Genomic DNA, 27,255 nt, shown 5'->3' on the forward strand with positions numbered 1-27,255 from the left:
TTTATGGTTTCTCTTATTTATGGTTTGCAGATCATCTGGATCTCTTTGGTTCTTCCCAATCTCTTCTTTATGGATCTGTAGGGAGAAGAGCTCTGAGTTCCAACCCCACCTCCCTTTATATGTGTAACTCTTATTTACCAGCAATTCTCCAGTTCATTTGCTTAGAAAAATTATCCAAACTGTCTGAAGGAAAAAACAAATATTCTTTATTTCTAACTTACACAGGGCTAAGCTTAACACTTCATTGGGAAACCCACAGGCAATTAGGAACACTGACCATAATAAAAACAAAAGTTACAAAAGCATATTTGATATCCAGTGCTTATCAGATTACAATTAATGCTAGCCTCACATCTCTCTAGCAGTGACTTGCAAGTATAGAATGCTAATGAGCTCTAACTTCTTTCCCCACATACTAAGGAATACCACATGGCATCTGCAGCTGAACCCTCTCTCTAGATATTCAGCAGGCTAGTCTCTCCATGACCGGGACGCAGGAGTCTGAGGTGGCAGGGTCTATTCCCCAGACCAAGATGTCCTGAGCTGAGAAGGGCTTCACCTTTTTACTTTCTAGCAGCAAGGTGCGCTCAGTTCCTCTATGCAGGGACTGGTCTTTTCTCTCCCAGCAGGTGTGGGGAGCTTGGCCAGGGTGAAGGCAACAGCACTCGGATGGACCGCCTCCTTCTTTTTGTTGGGTAACGATCGGATGTTGACGGTCATGAGTGCTTACAGCCTGCTCCTTTTCAAGGTCTCACCTATGCATAATTCAGCAGCTTCATGCATAGTCAGGTGAATGCATAATTAAGGCTTTTAATTAGCAGATTTTCCTGCTCTTTTGCCAGTCGTTTGTTTGCTGGCACAGTTTAGCAAGCAGTCAGTGTAACAAATGAAGATGTCTAGGTTTGAAAAGGCTCTGATAAACTCTGAACCTGGATAGAGACTTAGGACCATAAAGAGAGGCCCCGATGTTATTTCAGTACTGATTCAAACAGTACCAGATGGTCCTAAGTTTATTTTGGCCTCTTTTAGGTGCCACTTAGGCTAGAAAGGGCCAATAAATCCATTGAGCTTAGTCACATACACAGCACTGCAGAATCCCTTTTTTCTCTCTATATTTCGTTGTACAGAGCCCATATAGATCAATGTTCATTTTTGCTGAGGTCAGAGGGTACATCTTAGCTGCTTGTCCTTGTTAGCAGGAATTGGGATACTTCCTGCATTTTCCCTATTTTTAAACAGGGAGGTGCTGTCAAGGGAGCATGTCACTGTATAAAACCTAATTACTAAGCTAACTGCGCAAGTCTCAACAATGCCAATGTCCATTTTTGCTGACATCAGAGGGTCCATCTTAGCTGTTTGTCCTTATTAGCAAGAATTGGGATTTTCTTACAGATCCCTTATGGGAGGGATCCCCTCGAAGCAAGCAGCTCTCTTTGCTTCAAACATGAAGGAAGGGCAGCCAAAACATCCTCCTGGATCTTGAATTTAAAGTCTTGTTCCGTTCAACAGAAATTAACATTGGAGTTCCTCCTTGTAGTAGGTCAATGTCACCTCTGTCTTCATTGAGGGTAAAGAGGGCCCAGGTGGTGTATAGGCGCTGACAAGGCTCCTACCACTTAAAATCCTAACCAGCCAGGGAGTGGACTGGAAAAGGAAAACCTTCCCGACCCTGATCAATATCCCCAGGCAGGGTTTGCCTGGCTCCTCTGACTGGGCCTGAAAAGTAACTCAAGCAATAGCTCCTCTCTACCTCCTATCTCTGAGAAAACCATACAGGACTATATCCTGAGCTCCTCTAAAAGAAGACAGCCATTCCAGACTCCTCAAAAGGAGGGGCTGCATTTGAGTGGATCCTTCCTTCATTCACTAAACTATGTTAGCTTTGGTAAACTAAGGGTTCACCCAGGCCTTAATGATAACAGACACAGGAGTCTTTTACATTTACAAATAGGGATTCTCCCTATGCATTCTTAAATTCCTTTACTTCTTTTTTCTCACCACTTCTACTGAGAGGTAATTTTATACATCTACTACCTTTTCCATTTATTTTATGTATTTAAAAATATTCACCTATAGTGACAGTCATGCTAGGTGAATCACAATTCAAACTACATATTTTCTAATGTTGCTTCCATCTATCCCTTTGGAACTTTATCCTGTGAGCTCTAAAATTTTACAATTTCTTTCCACTAAAGGAGGTTTATTTTTTTTTACATTATGTATACCTTTGAGGTATTTGAAAGTCTCTGTCATATTCTCCCTAGCTTTTCTCTTCTTTCAGGTGTACATATTTAGGTCCTCTAATGGGCTCTGGAATGAGGTATTTGCCTTGCAGTCTGGATCACGCAAAACAAACTAAGAAAAATAATAACACAGCCTATGACAAACTAGGGTAAGCTATGTTTTCTGTATAATATATGCATAAAACCAAATGCTTATGAGAATGCTTATAAGAATATAAGAATTGCCATATTGAGTCAGACCAAAGGTCCATCAAGCCCAGCATCCTGTTTCCAACAGTGGCCAATCTAAGGGGCAAATCTTTAAACTTACGCGTATCTTACACATGCAACCCTTTGAAAATTTACTCCTAAGTCACAAGTACCTGACAATTTCTCAAACATTAAATACATCTCAAGCTACTATTGCTTATTAATTAATAGTAGTTTATTGATTTTTCCTCTAGGAACTTATCCCACCCTTTTTTAAACCCAGTTACACTAAGTGCTGTAACCACATCCTCTGGCAATGAATTCCAGAGCTTAACTATGCGCTGAATGAAAAAGGATTTTCTTCAATTTGTTTTAAATGAGCTACTTGCTAACTTCATGGTGTGCCCATTAGTCTTTCAATTATCTGAGAGAGTAAATAACCGATTTACATGAACTTTTTCAAGTCCTTTCATGATTGAATAGATCTTTATCATATTCCCCCTCAGTCGTCTCTTCTCTAAACTGATCAGCCCTAACTTCCTTAGCCTTACCTCATATGGCAGCCGTTCCATGCCACTTATCATTTTGATCGCCCTTCTCTGCATTTTCTCCAGTGCAACTATATCATTTTTGAGATGCGGCAAACAGAATTGCACACAGTATTCAAGATGCGGTCTCACCATGGAACAATACAGAGGTATTATGATATCCATCGTTTATTTGCCATTTCCTTCTTAATAATTCTTATTATTCTGTTTGCTTATTTGATCACTATTGCACACTGAGCCGACGATTTCAATGTATTATCTACTATGACGCCTAGATCTATTAACTGGATGGTAACTCCTAAGACAGAACCTAACACTGTGTATCTACAGCAAGGGTTATTTTTCCTTATATGCATCAGTTTGCATTTGCCCACGTTAAATTTCATCTGCCATTTGGAAGCCCAATCTTCCAGTCTCGCAAGGTCCTCCTGCAATTGATCACAGTCTGCTTGAGATATAATTCCTCTGCATAATTTAGTATCATCTGCAAATTTGATCATCTCACTCGTCGTATCCCTTTCCAGATCATTTAAAAATATATTTAAAAGCCCTGGTCCAAATACAGATCCCTGAGGCGCTCCACTGTTTACCTTTTTCCAATGTGAAAACTGACCATTTAATCCTACTCTCTGTTTCCTGTCTTTTAACCCATTTGCAATCCACAAAAGGATATTGCCTCCTATCCCATGATTTTTTAGTTTTCTTAGAAACTCTTGTGTGGGACTTTATCAAATGCCTTCTGAAAATCCAAATATACCACATCTACTGGTTCACCTTTGTCCACATGTTATTTACCCATTCCAAAAAATTTTAGGAGATTTGTGAGGCAAGACTTTCCTTGGGTAAATCCATGCTGGCTGTGTCCCGTCAAACCATATCTATCTAAATGTTTTGTGATTGTTTTCTTTATAACAGTTTTCACAATTTTTCCCGGCACTGAAGTCAGGTTCACCGGTCTATAATTTCCCGGAATATCCCTGGAGCCCTTTTTAAATATCAGGGTTACATTGGCCATCTTCCAATCTTCAGGAACAACGGATGAATTTAATGATAGGTTACAAATTAATTGAAATAGATCTGAAATTTCATTTTTTAGTTCTTTCAGAGCCTTGGGGTGTATGCCATCTAGTCCAGGTGATTTACTACTCTTCAGTTTGTCAATCTAGCCTACTACATCTTCCAGGTTCACCGTGATTTGGTTCAGTTCATCTGAATCATCACCCACGAAAACCGTCTCTGGAATGGGTATCTCCCCAACATCCTCTTCAGTAAACACCAAAGCAAAGAAATTGTTTAATTTTTCCATGATGGCCTGATCTTTCCTAAGTGCCCCTTTTACCCCATGATCATCTAATGATCCAACCAACTCCCTCACAGGCTTTCTGCTTTGGATATATTTTAAAAAGTTTTTATTGTGAGATTTTGCCTCTGTGGCTAATTTCTTTTCAAATTCTCTCTTAGCCTGTCTTATCAATGTCTTACATTTAACTTGCCAACGCTTATGCTTAATCCTATTTTCTTCTGATGGATCCTTCTTCCAATTTTTGAATGAAGATCTTTTGGCTAAAATAGCCTCTTTCACCTCACTTTTTAGCCATGCTGGCAATCGTTTGACCTTCCTTTCACCTTTCTTAATGCAAGGAATACATATGGACTGTGCTTCTAAGATGGTATTTTTTTAAACAATGTCCATGCCTGTTGCATACGTTTTACCTTTGTAGCTGCACCTTTCAATTTTTTTTTAACAATTTTTCTCATTTTATCAAAGTTTCCCTTTTGAACATTTAGTGCTATAGCCGTGGATTTACTTACTGTCCCCCTTCCAGTCATTAATTCAAATATGAACATATTATGATCACTATTGCCAAGCAGCCCCACCACCGTTACCTCTCTCACCAAATCCTGCATTCCACTGAGAATTAGATCTAAAATTGCTCTCTCTCTCATTGGTTCCTGAACCAATTGTTTCATAAAACTGTCATTTATTCCATCTAGGAACTTTATCTCTCTAGCATGTCCTGATGTTTCACTTACCCAGACAATATTGGGGTAATTGAAATCTCCCATTATTACTGCCCTACCAGTTTGGTTACCTTCTCTAATTTCTCTTAGCATTTCACTGTCCGTCTCACCATCTTGACCAGGTGGATGGTAGTATACTCCTGTCACTATACTCTTCCCTAACACACAAGGGATTTCTACCCATAAAGATTTGATTGTGCATTTAGTCTCATGCAGGATCTTTATCCTGTTGGACTCTATGCCATCCTGGACATAAAGCACCACCCTGCCACCAAGATGCTCCTCTCTGTTATTGTGAAATAATTTGTACCCTGGTATAGCACTATCCCATTGGTTATCCTCTTTCCACCATGTTTCTGCAATGCCAGTTAAGTCTGTATCATCATTGACTGCTATATGCTCTAATTCTCTCATCTTCTTAGACTTCTGGCATTAGCATACAAACATTTCAAACAAAACAAATATACAATACTGGAGAATCTGAATCTTTCTTCTCTCTCTGTTCAGCTCTGGTCAGGGGCATTGTCCATTCCACCTGGCATTAGTATATTATGTACTTGGCTGGAGCATGTTTAGAAAGGATCTCTTTGTCTACTAACTTTCCTGAAATATTATCAAATTACTGATAAGAAAAACTTAGTGTGTGTTCCCTAAAGATGGTAGACTTTTTGTCTTTGTCCATTGCTTTTAATTGCCTGTTGTGAACGTGGACCCTTGGACCAGCTAGAGTACTGGATGGATCCGCTGGAGGAAGACCTACAGCGGGACTTGTAGCTGGGAGGCGGAACTGGACCAGGAAACTGGACAGGACCTTCACCTATACCAGTCCTCGTTCCCCGCAGGTTGAGCCGTGGGTACTGGGGCCGGCAGGACTTAGGCGAGGGTGTCCTGGCAACGAAGAATCCAGTGAACAGTCCGGGTTGAGGCAGGCGGAAGCGTTGGAGAGACGGAGACGGTCCAGAGGTCGTGGCAGGCGGCAGCAGTGCAAGATGGAAAACCAGGCCAGAGGTCGGGGCAGGCTGAAGACTAGCGAAGCCAGAGGACTAGCCAAAGGTCAGGACAGGCAGCAGATAGAGAGTACCAGAAGCCAAGCCGAAGTCAAAACCAGGGAATCAAGCCGAAGCAGGGGCAGGAGCTGGACCAGGGACTCGGGAGCAAGAGCGGAGCAGGATCACGGAGGCAGCAACTAGAGCAGGATCACGGAATCAGGAACTGGAGTATGCAGGGAGAGCAACTAGTTACTTGGAGAGTCGACCTGTTGCCAAGGCAGGGAACACTGATCCAAGCTGGGCTTAAACAGCCCAGGCATCTGACGTCATCTTCGGGGGCAAAGATTTAACTCTTAATCTGCTAACTGGCTTCAAGTAAGAGGTGTTCTTGTGCTTTTTATTAAGTCCTGTTTCCATTTTGTCTATCTGCTTGTGACCTTGAAGCTTGCAAAATTAGAGAAAAAGGGAGGCCTCTGTAGGCTGTAGCAAAGGGGGAGGGGAGCTATGAAGGGGGCAATGGGCTGTGTGTGCATGCTGACCTTGTACATATTAATGGAGTCTAACTTGTATTTTCTCTACTATCCTCCTCCTCAATTTTAACTATCTCATACTAGAGGAGAAAAGGTAGTTGCTGGAGGGGGGCTGTGAAGCAAGAACTGTTTCTCAGTGAACTCAAACCTGCATGCAATAACTGTAACTCATTAAAAACAAATCCTAACCTTATGACAGCATTTCTCTCATGACATAGTAAATACAGGTCCTTAAGTCTCATCTCATGTGCCTTTTGGTGTAGACTCTGCACCATTTTGGTGGCCTTTCACTGGACAGTCCACACCCTGCCTATATCCTTTCAGAGATATGGCCTCCAAGACTGGACACAGTACTACAGGTGAGGTATCAGTAATGTCCTTTACAGATACATTATCTCCTCTTTTTTTTCCTACTGTTTATGCATCTCTCTAAGTTCTTGTGACCAAGATGGAAAAATTGCATTTTGTTATTTACTTACTGGTAGGGGGCAGCTATGCCCCTGAGCTGCTCCTTGTTAGTGCCATTCAGTGGTGTGCGCTCAGGGCCTTTCAGGCATTTTAGTGAATCCCCAAATCTACTGTTTCTGACCTGCCACTGCTGCCAGATGTTAAAAACTGATGTGGGACAGCATGGCTTAACGTAACATAGTAACATGGCAATGGCGGCAGGAAAAGACCAAATGGTCCATCCAGTCTGCCCAGCAAGTTTTTCTGGTAGTAATTGCTGCTTCATGCAGGCTACTCCCAAACTTCCAAAGGGTAATTTCTCATTCAGCTCTGCACAGGGGCCGAGCTGCCCCTGGAACCAAGGAAACCCATGCAAGGGGTAAGGAGCTGCAGGGCCTGCCCGAGCTCTGCCCCAGTACTGGATTTCTTTTCTATGACTGCTGCTGCTGGCCATAGCCACCGAAGCCCTGAGCAGCTATAAAAGGTGAGCGGGGAGAAAATGGAAAAGGACTGATGCTGCAGTGTGGGGAAAGAAGCCAGAAAAGTGTAAGACTGCTGGCCCTGCAAAGACAGAAATTAAACAGAGGCTAATGGGGAAGGGGGATTACGCAGGGGCAGGAAGGTCATTATGCCAGGGAGGTGTGTGGGGAGAGAGAAGTGAAAATGATTATGGCAGTGGGATGGGAGGGGAGAGGAAATGGTGATTATGGCAAGGGGGAAGCAAGGGAGATAAAAGGGAAGGTGATAATGCCAAGAGGGTAGAAGGTGAGGGAAGGTGATTGTGCCAGGCTGAGGGGGGCGGGGAGAGGACAGGGTAGGTGATGGTGTGCATTTACTGAATCCCTTACTTTTGAATGTCACCACACATCATTGGTGCTGTCGGTGCCCATTCCCATGGATAGGGATGATGGCTGGCACATAGCTGGATGCCATGCAGGCTGGCTGAAGGATGGGCTGTAATTGCCCAGGTTAGGAAAGGAGAGCTGAAGGGTCAGGGCTGCAGATCCAGAGCTACCCTGATCTTGGTATGAAAGCACGAAGGCTTATTTATTTATTTATTTATTTGTGGCCTGACGTCGAGGGTGCCAGTGACAGGAGAGGCAGAAGCAGCATGAAGTTGGCAGTGGGAAGGCATCGGTTTGAAGTTTGCTGACTGCCCGTTGCCATGAAGACAGCATTGGATCAGCAGTGGGAGGCAGTGGGAGTGTAGACAAGGCTCCCGCTGCCATGGCTGCTGCTGCAAGTGGTAGACTGGGGCCAGACAGCATGAGTGCAGTTACAAAGCTTCCCCCTGCTGAAAAAAGGAGTTCAAGCTGGGCAAGTGGTGAGACCACTAGCCTGGAAGTAGGCACTAGGTTTTGGTGCTGCTGAGCCACTGTAATTCCAAGCTGCCATATAGGGGAAACAATAAGTATCAGGAAGTCTTAGGCAAGTTTCCACTCCACTTAAAATGCCCGGGAGTTTTAGTCTGTGGCAAGCCCCAAAAGCATTGGGCTGCTGCAAGGGTGCTACCATATACGGGGCCCCATAGGTTATGGGGGCAAATGCAAGGGTTCCACATCTTCTCCAGATAGCTAATTACATATGTAAAACGAAACACCATTTTGGCACAACGGGAATCCCATGGCCAACTGTTTTCAATAAGCTGAGGCATAAGAACAACAAGGGAGCACTGAAACTTGCTCCTACAGAGATTTTAAATGGATCTGGTTCTTTTCCAAAGGGCCCAAATATTTTATTAATTGAGATTACCTTGAAAAGTATATTTAGAGAATATAAAGAAGATTTTTTTAGCATTCAGACAGGTTAATCCACAACCAGTGGGTTATGCATGTCTACCAGCAGATGGAGACAGTGCAACGCTGACATCACAGTACATATTGTTATGAATCCCCTGCCCGCAGGTTTCCCCGCGAGCAGGCACTTACCCCATGCTGCTGCTGCTTCCCCGACGTGGCATGGACGCCGCCGTTGGGGCCTTCTCCATGCAGCTGGAGCCGCAGACTTGTTTCACCACGCAGCCCGGAGGCCGCCCCGGATGTCCCTCTTCACCGCGGCCGGTGCCGCAGACTTCCCAGCGTCCTCTTCGTGGCCGGAGCCGCCACCGACGTCAGCTCTTCTTCGCGGTGCGAAGGCCACATCCCCGGGCCGGAGTGGTGGCTGGAGCCGCTGCCTACGTCGGGCCTGCGTCTCAGGCCAGCCTGCCTCTTCTGCACGCTGTGCGTCAGTGCAGGCCACTGTCCGCGGTCCTGCACAGCTCTTCCTGTTCCTTGGGCGCCGGCGCGCGCCTCTCTGTAAGATTTAAAGGGCCAGGCACAGGAAGTGTGCTGGCCCCACCTAGGGAGTGGACTTCCTGCTCCAGCCCTATAAAGAGCTGCTCCGTCAGTCAGTCTTGGCCTTGCATCAGAGTTACTTCACTCTGGAGGCTCCTGCCTGCCAGAGCTCCGTCAGGTCTTCTTCGTCTTCTCCATGGAATTCTTGTTGTCACGCCACGTCATGCCATGTCTTCGTTGCCTGAGGTCCCCATCCAGGTGTTCTGGTGTCTCGTCTTGATCGTCTACTTCCTGATGTCCCAGGTTCCTTGATGTTCTGCTCCTGCGTCTTCGTCTTCAGCGCTCTTGAGCCTTCTGGTACCAGTTAGGCTGGGGGTCCCTCAGATGATGTATGCCCAAGCGTGGACTAGCCTACAGGTGGACTTGTGTCCTGTGCTCCTGAGCCATCATGCCCTGCCAGCCGTTGGTGGAGCTTTGGACGACATCGGCTCCGTCGTTGGAGTTCTGCTTTGACTGGATCCTTCCCTGCGCTTGTCCCGCTCCCAGTGTGGTCCGTGACCAGCCTCCTTGGGCTGTGTAGGGCGTGCAGTGGGACAGGGTGGTCCATGACTCAGTCCCGCGGGTGGGCTGAGTAGGGCGCCCTGAGAGACCGTGCCAATGTACTTCCGCCCAGCTTCTCGTCTTGTCTGGATTTTGTCAGTTCCTCGTCTCATCTTGGATGCCGTTGCATCATCTTGGTATCATGTCATGTTCCTGATGTCGTCGCATCGACCCTGGTCTGGGATGCCATCGCATTGGCCACTGGTCTGTGATGTTTGGGAGTAGCTTTGGTACATCCCACTGGTTGTGGATTAAACTAGCTGTATGTTAAGAAAGGAAAAATTAATACTTACTCTGATCATTTGCCTTTTCTTTGGTGAAGATAGGTTAATTCACCTTCCCGCCTTTGGCTGCCAGATGGTAGTGCTTTGTCCACCTGAGTGTTTCTGGGAATTAATGGTAAGTGTCAGATCCAATCCCTAGATTAGTGATATTATACTTATTGTCTGAACTCAATGTTTTTCTGTTAACCGAGTGCTTGAATTAATAGTTATAATCATGTATTGTTTAGTTGTCCACAGTTGGCTTTTGCAGAGAATATTGGCAGGCTGGTATCAGTGCTGGGGTATAAATACTGTGATGTCAGCTTTGCTCCATTTGCCGATAGAGGTGCATAACACACTGGTTTTGGATTAACCTTTCTTCATTAAAGAAAAGGAAATTATCAGATAAGTAGTAATTTTTCCTTTCTGTAGTTTTAATATTGGGACTATTTTCTGTTTATGTCACCATGTGTAAGAATCTAATATGAAGTTGGGTGAGGAATAGCTGAGAAAAGGTTGGGAACGAGAAGGAAGCCTGTGAGACTGTAATCTCTCACAGAACAGCAGAAATGGCTATTTCTAAGGAAAAGTGCCTATTGAAAGCAGTTACTGTATAAGCACCTGAGCACACACATTTGGCCAATACTGTTTTGGAAATTTTCATCAATTTTACTTGAAGCAAATGTGACATATGAGTGAATTTTGACTTAAAGTACTTTTGGAAAACAAGAAAAATTCCCTTTCACGGTAAGAGGGAGAGTAATTTATAAATGAAGCAGAAATGCAGGATGTTTAATAAAAAAAATGGCTTTTTTTTTTTTTTTTGGAGAAGCAACTATTGGAAAGCATACAAACTGATATTGGTAATAGTGAATTCAAAGAAGGCACCCTGAAAAGGTGAAGTTCTCCATTCTCTTTTAAAGAAAAAAGAAACCTTGTCCCATACTAACAGCTGTTCTTACTCTTAAACCATCTTTTGGGTGAAGGAAAGAAAGTATGCAAGCCCCAGTCCTGGCTCCTAATCCATCTCCTTCTTCAAAAAATTCCAGCCCTCAGAGTCCAGTCTTCCATCCCTGGACCCCTACCAACTCACAAAAGTCACATTGGTGATCCAGTGGGGGCCTGAAGCACCCCCTAGGATCCGGACCCAGCGGCTGTCATTTTTCAAAATGGCACCATCTGGCCTTTGCACCATTTCGAAAAATAGCCATAGCCTCTGAGGGCTGGAATTTTTTTATTGAAGTGGAGGGGTTGGGGGCTGGGGGGGGGGTGGCAGGACTTGCATCATACTTAAAACTTGCTCAAAATTGTTTTTAAAACTATGGCTGCCTCCAGGAATGGTGGGAAGGGTGGGGGGGATAGGGGATCTAAGCAGACGCCTTGGGTTTTTGAGTACCTGGGGGAGGGGGGCTTATTCAGGGCCATCGGTCTGTTTAAAACAAGGCCCCGGGAACTTCAGGACATGCTTTAACATCCTGAAGCTCCCGGGGAAAGCTAACTACAACTGTTGAGTTGTTGCTAACTTCAAATCAAATAACGTGACTTGCGATTTTATTTCTGTAAGCTGCGTTATTTGATTTGCATTATTTAGGGTATTTAGAAGGTCAGTAGCATGCATTTGTATGCTAAGGAGTTCACTGAAGTATGCATGGTGCCAGGGCTCAAATATCTCACATTACTCCCATGTGAAGGAGTATACCTCCTTAACCAGTGCTGGAGCTGGCATCTAGCCTGGTCCACCTTAAAAGCTAGAGACACAATTAACTTGATGGGCATATCCCAGGGAGCTGCTGGGAAAGGGCAGGCCCTGGATATGCAGGAGTGGGAAACTTCTGTAAGAAGGTGAATACTGAAAGTAAATGCTAAGAGTAAATGTGGATGAAAGCAAGCCATTTGTACTGGATAAAGTGCTTGTGGAGAATAACGTTTTTGCAAAGAAGAGTTGGAGTCCAGTGTGTCTGTCCTCTGGGGAATTACAGACCACTTATGCTATTTAACACCCCACATTAGGCCATTTAATGAGCATAAAACTGCATTTTTCGCATGGTTCATGTCCTAATGTGGCTTAGTGACCGAGCCCCTTAGTTTCCCCAGAAATAGCTTAGAAATCCAGTGAATGAGAAACATACTGACAGACTTGAAGAAGAGGGGTGCAAGAGAACAGTCAGCTTTTGTTAAAAATGATTTTGGAAAGATAGAGTAGTAATGCCAGAGAAGGAAGTCAGATTGAAACACCGACAGAGATCCAGTTTGAGACCAGAAGATTACTTTCCCCATGTACCCGAGTTATGAACTTGTGAGCTATATCTGCACACATACAATTCTGGCCAGCAACCTTAAAAGGGACTCATTACTTGTACTGACTGAACCGACAACACTAAAGGGGGGGGGGGGGGGGGGAAAGGACTTTCTATACTTATCTGAACCTCTGCGAAAATAGTAACTGTAAGCAGAGAAGAGAAGCATTTTGTTTAGGAAAGAATCTAATTCTCATATTCAGAACATTATTTGAAAAAGTAATAGATGAGGACTGGAAGACTCATCTGCATACTGCTTCCAGCATCCCCTGGGAGAGGAGTCCAGTGGTCACCGCACGCGATCCAGAGATTGAATTCCACAGCCACAGTTTCAGAGGCCCCGCACCCTTTGCAGTAAAAGGCGTCCGGAAGTCTCATCTGCATACTGCTCCCAGCATTCCCTGGGAGAGGAGTCCAGAGGTTACCACAAGCGATCCAGGGATTGAATTCCACAGTTTCCAGAGGCAGTAGAAGAGGACCTGAAAGCTCATCCTTGTACTGCTCCCAGCATCTTCCGGGAGAGGAGTCCAGAGGTCACCACAAGCGATCTAGGGATTGAATTGGTGTTTGGGTACTTGCCAGGTTCTTGTGGCCTGATTTGGCCTCTATTGGAAATAGGGTGCTGGGCTTGATAGACCCTTGGTCTAACCCAGCATGACAATTTCTTATGTTTTAATGGTAAAAAGAACTTTTAAAATAAAAGCGCTATATTTATTTTATATCCAATGTAGAGTTGATGGTATTGAGTAATCTGTAAGCATACATAGGGAAAAATAGTTAAGATCTGAAGAATCTTTCTTTGTGTTAACTAAATGTAAATGATTTAGTGGTAACCAACTCAAATTTGAACTGTTAGTTTAAAATTAAGCACGCCCATTCATTTTTGTTTCATAATGGAGGCAATTTTCATAGAAGTTACACATGTAAATGTAACATACTAATGTATCAATTTTCAAAAGCCATTTACTCAAATAAAGTACACTTATGTGGATAAATCTTATGGACAATTCAATAGCATATATTGCAGCAATTTTCAAAAGCCCACTTACATAGGTAAAGTGCATTTACATGTGGAAAAACCCAATTTTAAGCATGTAAGTGCTTTTTAAAATCTGGCCCTTTGTGTCTATTAGTATGCACTAAGAAGGTAATTTTCAAAAGGAGGTAATTTTCAAAAGAAGTTAATTGCGTAAAACTGGATTCTTCATGCATAAATGCACTTTACACATGTAAATGGGCTTTTGAAAATTGCTACTCTTGTGCGTATAACTCCTTTGAAAATGATCTCTTTATTATTTTAGCATGCACTAAAGAAATTGGTGTCTAATACATTGAAATAGTGCCCAATAAGTGGAATTTAGTATACACCATAAAATTTTAGTGCGGACTGAAATGAAATGAAACAAAATTAACAAAATGGGGGAAAGAAACAAAACAAATGTTTTGGCTGTACATCCCTGTTTCAAATGTGAGAAATGGTTGTGCCATAATACAACATTTAGTTTTATTAAAGAAAATATATTATTGAAGAACTCAGCACATTTTGTTTTTTTAATACTTACCTGTTATTCCATATTGTCAACTAAATAAGGAAAAGACAGACATTTTTTTTCATAAAGTAAAGGGATAGGATTTTGTTTTTTAATTTTATTTTTTAATTTTAACAAATACACATAAGTATTTTACAAAAAGAAACTTTGATAAGCATTAACTATAAACTTAAACCATGCCAGTTTACATAATAAATTCCATTATTCTTAATGCCTTATTCATAATCCCAATTTATAATTACTAGTGGGGGATGAAATTTTGAGGAGTTAAATCAGAAAAACTTATGAAGAATTGGTATAACCCCAAAAACTACGGTGCTTACTACATTTGAGGCTCTGTGGTTCCAACTATTACAGGAAAAGAATCAATAAAGGATCTAAGTTGTTCAGGGGCAAAAAATATGTAGCAGTCATTCCCCCTCTTTACAACACACTTACATGGATAACGGAGCAAAAAAGTAGCACCTAAAGAAACAGTTTCCTGTTTCATGGCAAGAAAGCCCCTGCGTCTCTCCTGGGTTATTTTAGATATATCAGGAAACATGCGGACTAATGACCCATGAAAGGGAGAGTAAATGACGAAAATACCTAGTCATTATTTTACTAACATCATTCTCGGTTACTAAAGAAACAATCAACGTGGAACAATCAATGACTTCAAGTACAGATGATTCCAAAAACATGGTCAAATTGAAATTATTTAAATCTAATGCATTTTGCTCTTGTTCCCTATTTCCTTCCCTTTCAGCTGATGATCCAGGAATAAAGTATACTTTATTTGATATTGGTATGCCATTATCAGTCATTTGAAGAATCTCTCAGAGGTACCTTTAAAAGTCAGAATGGGCAATTCCCCCATAATCCTAGAAAATTTTATTAGCCTAATATTTAACCTCCAGTTCCAATTTTCCAAAAGTTCCAGTCTTCGTGACAGTGCCATTCTGTCCTTAATAGTAGCTTGATTGAAGTCTTATATTTATTTAGAGGTCGTTATTGAGCAAACTGGGTAGTGGGAAAGTTACCCAATTAAGTTTACCTGGGGAGGAAGTGACATCAGCCACCTGATATGGCCGCTTGAATCTTCAGCTCTGCATTGTCTCAGCATTAAAATGTGGCTTTTTTATTTGCCCATGTACTCTCTGTGCCCTGATTTTTGGGTGCCCTTGCTCCCTACACTATAGCAGCTCGATGCAAAACTGTGAACCTGAAAGAAATATCCTTTACTGGTGCTGTGATGCACTTGAAGAAAGTCAATCTCGCTGAGGCACACGAAATGGAAGCAGGTACTGCAAATGCAGAGGTAAACAATGGCTCAACAGGACCATCAAGAGCCGAATTTTTGGCCTGGATTAAAGATTTAAAAAACAATATTGCGGCCATCAAGAAGGAAATTCATGAAGCTGTCGTGGAATTGTGCCATGATGTTGATGATTTGGGCCTGAGAGTAGTGGAACTTGAGCACAAGATGGAGGAGCATTCAGAGGCTGTGACCCAGTATTCTAAAACCAATCAGCAGATAAAGCAACTGTTGGAGGAGCTTACCAATAAAATAGAAGATCTGGAAAATAGATCACGCAGGAATAACATTTGAATCAGGGGGGTCCCTGAAGAAGAGGGAACTACTGATTATGAAGATTAAGGATGGGCAGGGTGCAGTATTTTATGATAATGCCTGCAAATGAGACAGGTTTGTTCAATTTTATAAAGAGTTGTAAACATGTGAGAGTTCTATATTAGATTCTGACATTGATGCATATTTGGAGGAGGTTCAATTGCCAGTTTTATCACAGGAAATATCTCAGAAGTTGGATAGGGAGATTTCTAGGGTGGAAATATTTGTTGAAATATCGTCTCTTAAAACAAACAAAGACCCTGGCATGGATGGTTATTCTGGTCTTTTTTTATAAGAAATTTAGAGACATTGATTCCCTCCCTTACAGCATCTCTGTAATGAATTGTTGACAAATCCTTTGCTGCATCCATCTTTGGAGTTGGCAGAAAACACGGTTTTGCCCAAGCCTGGGAAAGATAGTTCTATATATGACTCCTATAGGCCTATTTCACTTTTGAATTTGGATTTGAAGATTTTGGTGAAAATTCTGGCGGGGAGGTTGAACACCAATTTGCTTGATTTGGTACATGTGGATCAATCAGGTTTTATACCTGGCAGGCAAGCGGTGGACAATATCTGTAAAATTTTGAATTTGATTTAGAATGCCAGAGTGGGAAAGATTCCAACAGTTCTTTTGGCCATAAATGCGGAAAAGGCCTTTGACTATGTCCATTGGGCATTTATGTTTAAAGTTTTCCAGAAGATTGGATTAGGCCAACATTTTTTGACTTGGTTGAGAGCTATTTATTCTTCTCACAAGCCCTGTATAAAGGTAAATGGGTCTTATTTGAATGTCTTTGATTTGGGTAGGGGTACCTGGCAGGGATGCCTGCTCTCACCATTATTATTTGCCTTGGTTATGGAATCTCTAGCGGGGATGATTCAACAGAATGGGGACATTTGGAGTATTCCAGTTGGCCATGCTCAGTTTAAAATATTGCTATTTATGGTTGATATTTGTTTACTATCGCACAACTCCAGCTCTCCCTGCCTGTCTTAGTTCATGAATTGAATAGAATCAGTAAACTTTCTGGCTTCAAGGTTAATATGAGTAAGTCGGAATTACTAAATATCTCTCTTGATAATTTTCAAATGGGTCATTTGCAGACAAATTTTCCTTTTAAGTGGGTGAAGCACAGTATTCATTATTTAGGGATATGGGTGGGTGCAGACTGGAAGCAATTATTTACTGTAAATTATTGTCCACTACCTGAGCAGGCCATTAAAGATTTGGATATTTGGTTTCCCAATAATTTTTCATGGCTGGGCCGTATATCTGTGATCAAAATGACGATCTTGCCCAAGTGGCTTTATTTTTTTCAAACCCTCCCTATTAAGGTTCCCTATGCTTTTATTGAATCACTTCATAGGAAAGTTTTCCATTTTATTTGGAAAAGGTGGCTACCTAGGGTGGCAAAGGAGGGTACTATTTCTTTCTAAATCTAAGGGTGAGCTCGCTGTCCCTGATTTTACAAAATACTATGTAGCAGCCCATTTGAAAGCTGTCTATGAGTGGTCCTCTCAGTCTGTCCACAAGCAATGGGCTTATATATAGTAAGCAAATTTACAGCAGAGCTCTTTATATTTTCAAATCTGGGGGCTGCAAGATAAGGGACAGGGCTCCACTAGTCCCAATCCTTTTTCTATATTCACTTTGAAGATATGGAGGCAATGGAGGAGGCAGTTGATGGGTAATTACCATTTTTCTCCACTATCACCCTTGGGCCTCTATAAGGGGGTGTGCTACCTATCCAATTCTATATCTGTTTTTTCATGGTGGGCCCACAAGGGGATTTGGTGTTGAGGACAACTATTTCTTCATTTTAAATTGATATCTTTTGTGGACTTGCAATTGCAATTTGGACTTTTGGATTCGGAATATTATTGCTATATACAATTAGTACACTGCTTCTCTCAACTGCCTCTTCGGGATCAAGTGTCTAGATGATTTTGAGGACCTTTGTTTCTCACAACATGTTTGCAAGTGGCTGATTTCCAAGTTCTATCTTATGCTTTTTCCTAAACAGTCCTCCATTTAAACATGTGTTGGGTTGTGAATTGGATTGGGGTAGTCGGTGGTCTCCTGAGTAGTGGGAAAAGTGTATTTCTGCTATAGCTAAGAGCTCTCCCTCATTTGCAATGATAGAAACTAATTACAAAATTTTATATCGATGGTACCTTACTCCCCTTAAGTTACATAAGCTCTTTCCTACTTATCTGATCAGTGCTGGAGACTTTGTGGGATGGTGGGATCCTTTTACCATGTCTGGTGGACTTGCCCACAATTAATTCCTTTCTGGAAATGGATTGCGTCCATATTAAGTGAAATGACTTCATTGACTGTCATATTTGATTCTAAAATCTACCTTCTTTCACAGTTTCTACCTGGGTGGTCCTTTGCAGAAATAAGTTTACTGAATCATATGTTGTGTGTAGCTTGACAGGATCTGGCAGCGCATTGGAAGCAGACGGCGGTGCCTACTCCTACGACATTCCTTCGCAGGATGTGGACTCTGCACTACCTGTCCTATCTTTTCGCAGTTGGGAAAGATAAGGTGCCTACACATGTCTTGATTTGGGAATCTTTTCCCCGGTGGACCCAGCGGTTCACTTAATGGAGTTATTTCTCTTTATCTTTGATGACAGTGTTAATTTCAGTTATGCATTTTTATAGTGTATAACACTTTTTATTTGTGTGCTGCTCACTCCTACCTTGACTGGGGCTCGAGTGATTTTTATTTTTACTTCACTCATTTATATATTGTGCCAATCTCACTGGCTATTGTGATCTAGCTGTTAATCTTGCTTGCTTTAGGACGGTAAAAGTTGGGGAATTACACTTTATAAAAATATTTCTCGTAGCAGTTTTGTAATGTTTTGTATTTGTAGAATTCTGGTCCTTGTTTTTGGTGATTATAGCCATAAGAAGTGATTGCAGATGTTTGTCTATTACTGCTGTGGATCTTAATAAAACTTAAATTTAAAAAAAAAACGTTTACCTGGGTAAGGTTACTCAGATAGTCAGTGAAACATACCTGGGTAAGAGTACCAGGGTAAGCTTACCACAGCACGCTCTTCAACCAGACTCACCCAAGTAAATTTATCCAGCTAGTGCTATATATGGGGGCTAAGCAGATAAATTATAGCTCTGTCCCCGAGCCCTCCCCCCACCCTTGCCCTTCCTATTTTATTCTCTGGTTAAATTTTAGCTAAAATGTGTCCACTTGGCAAGGTTGGAAATGTAAAACTTGGGATTTGTCTGGGTAACTTAAAAAAATATCCAGACAAACCCTTTTTTGCATATCAGCCTCATAGCTGCTTGCTATTTATTGTTTTGCGCATAAATCATATTGTGTGTGTCTGTATAAACCATGTTTTCTGTGCATAAAATAGGATTTATGAACCTAAACCATATTTTTCTGTGTGCTAAGTAATTTCTTTGTGCACAGTTTCTGGTTTATGCGCATTTCTACTCTCCTGTTGCATTAGCATACCATTAGCTTCCTGCATCGGGAATTAAAAAAAAAAAAATTAGCTTGTGCATTAAAAATGATGCCACACAATTTTTTTTTTAAACTAGTAACTTATTGTATTATTAAATCCATTAAATGTAGCAAACGTGTCAATCAGCAAAAAAAACCAGTCACATATTGCATAGTTAACGCTTATACAATCTGTCAATCTTACAGCCTTGGCATTATCAAGATGTCGTAACATTTGGAAATTTCTTAATAAAGTTCTTGAGATTAATGATGCCTTGTTATATTTATAACTCGTCTAAACACTGTGGTTACCATCATCAAAAACCTCAAAACAGCATTTATCCATCCGATCAAAAGGTAATAATATGATGGACGCATTGAAAATTTAATAAATCTTCCCTAGTAAACTATTCCTCTTTCACCCCCCCTCCAAACTCTTTAGTCTATACCTAAGTTACAGATGGCATAGGCAGATTCCTCCCCTCCCCCCTTACTGCCTATACATTTACTTGGTGCAGTTTTCCTGCCAGCGAATGTAAGGATGCCACAGCCTTTCAAATTTGACTGTCCATTTATGCCTTGTTGCTGTGAGATGGTTCAAGTATTAAACTTTATGCAGTATCCGAATCACTTTTTGTAGTGATGGTAATTGGGTATCTTTCCAAGCGAATGCCATTTCTCCTCTGGCAGCTGTGATTATTTGCTGCGCCAAGAATGTCACATTTTGATCCACGTCGTGGAGAGGTATACTTAAAAGAAGAAAAGCAGGATCATTTGGTATCTTTTCTCCCAATATTTCCATAATCAGATCCGCTACCGTTTCCCAATATAAGATTGCCTTTGGGCACTCCCACCACATGTGGTATAAGGACCCTACCATACTGCATCCCCGCCAACAAAATTTGATGAAACTGGGATAAAACTTTGCCAACCTCACCAGTGGAAGATACCATCTATATAACATGTTATAGCCCTGCTGTACAATAGCAGTTTATATGGAGCTCTTTGCTATATTAAGGTTGCAGATATCCCAAAGCCTTTCTCCTAATCCTCTATTCAAGTCACTTTCCCATTTCACCACATGTGGAGGAGGCTGGGCCAGATCTTTGTTCAGCAGGGAATAAAGCTTGGATATCCCCTTAGTAACATATTAGTGGGGATGTGCAGAGGGACGCCATACGTTGCATTCGGGATTCATATTTGTCGGGGGGCAGATACATTGCATTCGGCAAGTGGGGCCCCGATACGTTTATATGTTAATTTTTATTCATTTTCCAGCTAAAATTAAATTAACTACAATCCCCCACCCTCCTGACCCCCAAGACTTATAAAAACTCCTTGGTGGTCCAGCGGGGGGTCCGGGAGCCATCTCCTGCATTCACACCCTCAGCTGCTGGTTTCAAAATGGCGCCGATAGCCTTTGACCTACTATGGTATGTGCGCCATCTTGTGTTCCTACCATGTGACAGGGGCTGACCAATGGCACCGGTAGCCCCTGTGACATAGTGAGGGCAAAGGCTATCGGCGCCATTTTGAATACTGGCAACCGATGGCCCGAGTGCAGGAGGTCTCTCCCGGACCCCCGCTGGACTTTTGGCGTCTTGTTGGGGTCAGGAGGGTCCCCCAAGACTTGCCAAAAGTCCCTGTGGTCCAGCAGGGGTCCAGGAGCGATCTCCTGCACTCGGGCCGTCGGCTGCCAGTAATCAAAATGGCGTCAATAGCCTTTGCCCTTACTATGTCACAGGGGCTACCGGTGCCATTGGTCAGCCCCTGTCACATAGTAGGAGCAATGGATGGCCGGCGCCATCTTGTGCTCCTACTATATATAGCAACCTGTTCAGGAGGGAGTGTGATGTTCAAGAATTCTCAGCATTCAGTTGGTATCCTGATATTTTACCAAAACAAATTAACTCCTTCATTACAGGGCATAGATTCCACTGGATGAGCTACTGTACACAGAACATCATCTGCAAACATGGAGAGTTTGTGATCTGATTAATTTGTATATGTTATTTACCGGCAAGCCAGACTTAGTAGGGCTCTATAGGGATTAGAGCTGAGAACACTTGCTTTAGTCCCGTTGCCTGTCTCCCTCACTATCTTGCCTTTTTAATCTCCCATCTTCCTCGCAGTTGCTACTAGCATTTTTTACATCCATGACAGCAGCTTCTACATGAAAGTGTTGCTGAGTATTCGAAAAGAGGAATTTTAAAAGCCCGACATGCGCATTAATTAGGGGATGTGCGAAAATGTCGGGCTTTTGTGTGCTGAGCGGATTTTAAAAGTTGCTGGGATACACACCTGTCTACCACAGTGCGCACATCTTGGAAGTTTTCAGAAAGGGGCAAGGCGTGGCCATGATCTGGGGGGGTGGGGTGGGGGGGGGCATGGTCGTTTTGGGCCATGAACCTGAGATGTAAATACTCACGCCATCTGGCACGTGCTGAGGCCCACTGCTGCATAACTTTACATAACTTTACTTCTGCTATGGAGGAGGTGTAAGTTAAAAAATAACAGCGAGAGAAGGAATAGCCTAGTGGTTAGAGCAGTGGGCTATGAACCAGGAGACCAGGGTTTGAGTCCTGTTGTCGCTCCTTGTGACCTTGGGCAAGTCACTTTACCCTCCATTGCCTCAGATACAGCAACTTAGATTGTAAGCCCTCTGGGGATAGGGAAATACCTACAGTACCTGAATGTAAACCGATGTGATATCTCAGATCAAATGTCGGTAAATAATAAATAAAGGAAAATAGGCAGATCTATGGGGTTTTAAGGATCAGGACTGAGTGAAGGCTATTAAACTAGGGGGGTTTGAAGGACCTACCTCTTAACTGGGTGAATGGGGGGGGGGGGGGGCGAACTGGGAATAGAGTCAGTGTGTGCCCCTGTTAAAATCCCCCGATTTATGCAATAGAAGTGGCATTTGCACACACTTGCATGCGCCCACTAAAAATTTGGTGCGCATGGTGATATGTGTACCTGAGCTTGAGACCAACATGGAAACGACAACTGACCCACAATCTTAGCCTTTCTGGCTAGGTGACCTTTAAATGCCCAACTGACCCTGACCTGGAGGAATTCCGTGGACAGCAGTTGAAGCTGGCGACAATTTGTGATGCCTAATTATAGGGTCACAAGAGCAGAAGGCAACGGTCAGAACCTCAGGCTAGAATGTAGATTACAGGGGCATCTGTAAACACAGCCTAAGATATGAAGATTGCCCTGAGCAGCAAGATTTTAACAGAATAAAGGATTATCTAAAGAGTGATGCTAAGTGGGCCCCAACTTGGACAACTGGTCAGGGTAGTTTAGGGATACTGTATCATGTTGTTGACATGACAACCTATGTAAATGATACTCCAAATGGTCACACAACTTAAGGATTTCTGACCTAGTACTGTATTGTATTTTAACTATAAAAGAAGGATCAATTCATATACACGACGAGATGCTGGTGGTCAGTTTGTCAGAGAAATGGCATCCAGCAGTTCCCAAGAATACTTATATTGCTCAATAAAAAATTATGCTTTCTACAAAATCTAAGTACAGTGTTCTTGTATCCATGGAGAAGCGTCATATGCGTGTTTGGAGCATAACAGTGGCCAGGCTATTTCATAACATGTACGCATATGCATGCTTATGTCATAAAATGGCCGCGTTCCTGGGCACTGGCCGATGTATGCGGGCAATTGTGTGCCCACATGCCGGCTTGAAAGTTACTGTCTGAGTAGGCTCTAGTCTAGTATACTCTGGTAGATTTTATGTGTAATTGTGTTAAGCTTAAGTGTTTTGACCTCTTTCTCATCATGTCCCCTTCTCATCTCGCCTTGTCTCTCCTTTTCATTCGTGCTAATAGATTTGACTTTCACTGTCTTGCAGGCAGCTCTTCCTGTGGGGAAACTGAGTCACATCCAGCAACAGTGTAACCTGCCAGCTTGTAAGAAGAGTCAGCCACCCACAGGGTAAAGTGCTTCCTTGAAAACAAAGGTTAGCAGATGTACCTGCATTCAGCTCCGCTTGACGCTATTCTGTCAGTGACTGTTTCATTCATTTATTCTCAGCACTTACTGGGGAAGAGAATTTTTATTTCTTGACACAGCATAAATTGAAGAGAGGTGGTGAAAATGTGCCCCTCTCACAACCCCTCCTCCTTCTCTTCCTAAAGATAGAAGTTCTATTAGAACCCTTTTCTGTGCCCTGATTTTGGTTTGGCAGATAAATAGTAATGTGATATGATGGAAGATAACACAGGTGGGCATAGTATCATTAATGTGCAGTGTTCCCTGTGCACCATCAAACGAAATAACAATGTGGGCCATGCACCGCCATTCATGGAGAACGCTGGGGGTGGATCTTCAGCAGGCACCACTGCCCAGCCACCCTCAACAAAACACTTAGTACTCCTACATGTGCTGAAGGCAGAGACATGGCAGCTACAGTGAGACCACTGGGGCCAATTGCATGCAACCAAGGAACGCTGCCTGCCCAGAGCCTGCCAGAGTATTGTTTGAAGCGAGACACGCCCCCCCCCCCCCCCCCCCCCCCCCCGGTTGGCTGGTTATGTTGCTCGAAGTGCCTTCGGCAGGGGGCAAGCTTGACTTTCTAGGCCCTGGCATAGACATGGTCCATGGTTGCTAACAGCCTTTTTGATCTCACTACTTTTCTGAATTGCCAAGGGTGAGGCTGGAGGGAGTCAAAAGACACAGTATAATAAAAGTCTTTGAGTCCACTTGGTATTCAAAACAAAATTTTAGTTTGTAAATCAGAAGTCAAGATGGTGAATATTAAAAATAACATGAGGAAAATAAGTGTCAAAAATGCCATAGTCCCTTTATCCATGCTTTTCCTCCTTATAACTCTTTGCTTTATTGCACCATCATCCACATCAAGTAATCCTTCCCCTTTCAGGGTATGATACCCCCATTACAACTCCAGCATCAAAAAACTCGGAAAAGGTGCAAAAAATGCCCTCAGTCCAAAAACTAGTCTCTCAAATCTCCAGCCACTCCTTCTGGAATGTGCAAACAATCTCAACTCTTGTTTTACTCCTTCAGCAAAGGCAAACAGAATACAATCCAGTCCACCCAGATCCAGGGGGAATCCCTTCTGTAGCAACCGGTTGTACTCCAACTCTGAAAAGTAACCCCACCCGGCGTGCCTCTCCTGCACAGGTGAGTACACAAACTTATTTGTTACTCTTTAGGGCTGGAACCTCTCCCTGGCCAGCTGTTCTGTCTCCCTCACTCTCCCAGGTGGGGAAGAAATTAGATATGGCAGATGAAAGTTGTAAGTATGGAGGGAGGCAAGGGCGGCTCAAGGCAATCTGATGCCTGAGGTGAGGGAAAAAAAATGCCATGCCCCCTCAAGGCGTGGTGCAGGTCAAATCACAGAGAGCGTGAGGAGGAGGTTATTTCACTTGGAGTCTAGCCATCATTAGGGATGTGAATCGTGTCCTCGATCGTCTTAACGATCGATTTCGGCTGGGAGGGGGAGGGAATCGTATTGTTGCCGTTTGGGGGGGTAAAATATCGTGAAAAATCGTGAAAAATCGAAAAATCGAAAAATCGCAAAACCGGCACATTAAAACCCCCTAAAACCCACCCCCGACCCTTTAAATTAAATCCCCCACCCTCCCGAACCCCCCCCAAATGACTTAAATAACCTGCGGGTCCAGCGGCGATCCGGAACGGCAGCGGTCCGGAACGGGCTCCTGCTCCTGAATCTTGTTGTCTTCAGCCGGCGCCATTTTCCAAAATGGCGCCGAAAAATGGCGGCGGCCATAGACGAACACGATTGGACGGCAGGAGGTCCTTCCGGACCCCCGCTGGACTTTTGGCAAGTCTCGTGGGGGTCAGGAGGCCCCCCACAAGCTGGCCAAAAGTTCCTGGAGGTCCAGCGGGGGTCAGGGAGCGATTTCCCGCCGCGAATCGTTTTCATACGGAAAATGGCGCCGGCAGGAGATCGACTGCAGGATGTCATTCAGAGAGGGTTCCGGCGCCTCGCTGAACAACCTCCTGCAGTCGATCTCCTGCCGGCGCCATTTTCCGTATGAAAACGATTCGCGGCGGGAAATCGCTCCCTGACCCCCGCTGGACCTCCAGGAACTTTTGGCCAGCTTGTGGGGGGCCTCCTGACCCCCACGAGACTTGCCAAAAGTCCAGCGGGGGTCCGGAAGGACCTCCTGCCGTCCAATCTTTTTCGTCTATGGCCGCCGCCATTTTTCGGCGCCATTTTGGAAAATGGCGCCGGCTGAAGACGACAAGATTCAGAGCAGGAGCCCGTTCCGGACCGCTGCCGTTCCGGACCGCCGCTGGACCCGCAGGTTATTTAAGTCATTTGGGGGGGGTTCGGGAGGGTGAGGGATTTAATTTAAAGGGTCGGGGGTGGGTTTTAGGGGGTTTTAGTGTGCCGGCTCACGATTCTAACGATTTATAACGATAAATCGTTAGAATCTCTATTGTATTGTGTTCCATAACGGTTTAAGACGATATTAAAATTATCGGACGATAATTTTAATCGTCCTAAAACGATTCACATCCCTAGCCATCATGGTGATTTGAAATGCTGGGGAAGGGGGGATGTGAGGGTTAGGGATCCAGAGGAGTGGCAGATAGAGTGCTAGAGATATTCCAGGAAAAATCCCGCAAAAAAGAAAGATACTTGCAACCCATTTGGTATTAGGCCTATTATAAAGTGCATTAGGTGTGAGCTTAGCCCTCAGAAAACTATGAATAAACTGAATTACAAATTACAATACAGTAAACCTCCCATACCAAAACAGCACTAACTGCCATGAAAAAAAAGCAGCACTGCAAATATTACATCAGGCCCTAAAATCCCAATACACCTCCTATTAGGAAAGCAGAACAAGCCAGGAACATAAGAAAAACATAAGAAGTTGCCATTCTGGGTCAGACCAAGTCCAGCAGTGGCCAATCCAGGATACAAGTACTTGTCAATTACCCAAATATTAAATAGATCCCATGCTACTAATGCTGGTAATAAGCAGTGGCTATAACCTAAGTCAGCTTGTCCAAACCTTTTTTAAGCCCAGCTATGCTAACTGCCTTAATCACTTTCTCTGGCAACGAATTCCAGAGCTTAATTTTGCGTTGAGTGAAAAAGCATTTTCTTCAATTTGTTTTAATTCTGCTACTTGCTAACTTCACAGAATGCCCCCTAGTCCTTGTATTATCTGAAAGAGTAAACAACTGATTCACATTTACCCGTTGAAGTCCTCATGAGTTTGTAAACCTCCATCAGATCCCCCCTCAGCCGTCTCTTGTCCAAGCTGAACAACCCTAACCTTTTTAGCCTTTCCTGATAGGGGAGCTGTTCCATCCCCCTTCTCTGTACTTTCTCAAGTGCAATTATATTGACAAACCATAGAATACATATTGTGGGACAAGTACAATATGGATTATAACAGTATAACTGCATTGTAAATTGTAACATAGAGTCGTTAAGCACCAATACACTTTTAAACACACTACAGATCTGACTACATTGGCTTATTCAGATGTCGATCCATAATTTTTCCTCGTTTACTCCCCCCCCCCCCCCCTTAGCTTGGGTCGAGTGAATCTGCATACAAACTATGGCCCCTAAGACTGGATCCATTCTCCTAACAATATAGTCCACCCTTCCTATGCCCTCTCTCCCAACAGGGGCATAATACTAGTTCACACTCCGTAGCCCTGGAGATCAAAAGCTAGCATTAATGTTCTGATGCCATTCTACGTATGGTTGCCACAACTTCTCAAACTTTGGGAGTCAGTTATATCATTTTTTGAGATGCGGCAACCAAACCTGAACACAGTACTCAAGGTGCAGTCTCACAATTGTGCGATACTGAGCCATTATGACATTCTCTGTTTTATTCACCATTCCCTTCCTAATAATTCCTAACATTCTGTTTGCTTTTTTGACCACCACAGCACACTGAGCCGACGATTTTAATGTATTGTCCACCTTGACACCTTCATCTGTTTCCTGAGTGGTAACTCCTAACATAAAACCCCAAATCGTGTAATTACAGCATGAGTTACGTTTCCCTATATGCATTACTTTGCACTTATTCACATTAAATTTCATCTGTCATTTGGATGCCCAGTCACCCAGTCTCGCAAGGTTCTACTGCAATTTTCCACAATCTGCTTGTGATTTAACTACCTTGAATAATTTTGTGTCATCTGCAAATTTGATCACGT

The 27,255-nt window shown here is 43.2% G+C and overlaps 1 long non-coding RNA gene across 2 annotated transcripts in view; it reads left to right on the top strand.

Annotated features, from left to right (window-relative positions):
- Nucleotides 1–27,255, top strand: part of LOC115094369 — a 127,352-nt gene that overhangs the window by 27,378 nt on the left and 72,719 nt on the right. For both annotated transcript variants that reach the window (XR_003857542.1, XR_003857541.1), the window contains exons 3-4: nt 22,925–23,032; nt 24,100–24,216. This is a non-coding gene — a long non-coding RNA (uncharacterized LOC115094369). The remainder of the gene's footprint in view (nt 1–22,924; nt 23,033–24,099; nt 24,217–27,255) is intronic.

The sequence above is a fragment of the Rhinatrema bivittatum genome, chromosome 6 (assembly GCF_901001135.1).
Source record: "Rhinatrema bivittatum chromosome 6, aRhiBiv1.1, whole genome shotgun sequence".
Lineage (NCBI taxonomy): Eukaryota > Metazoa > Chordata > Amphibia > Gymnophiona > Rhinatrematidae > Rhinatrema > Rhinatrema bivittatum.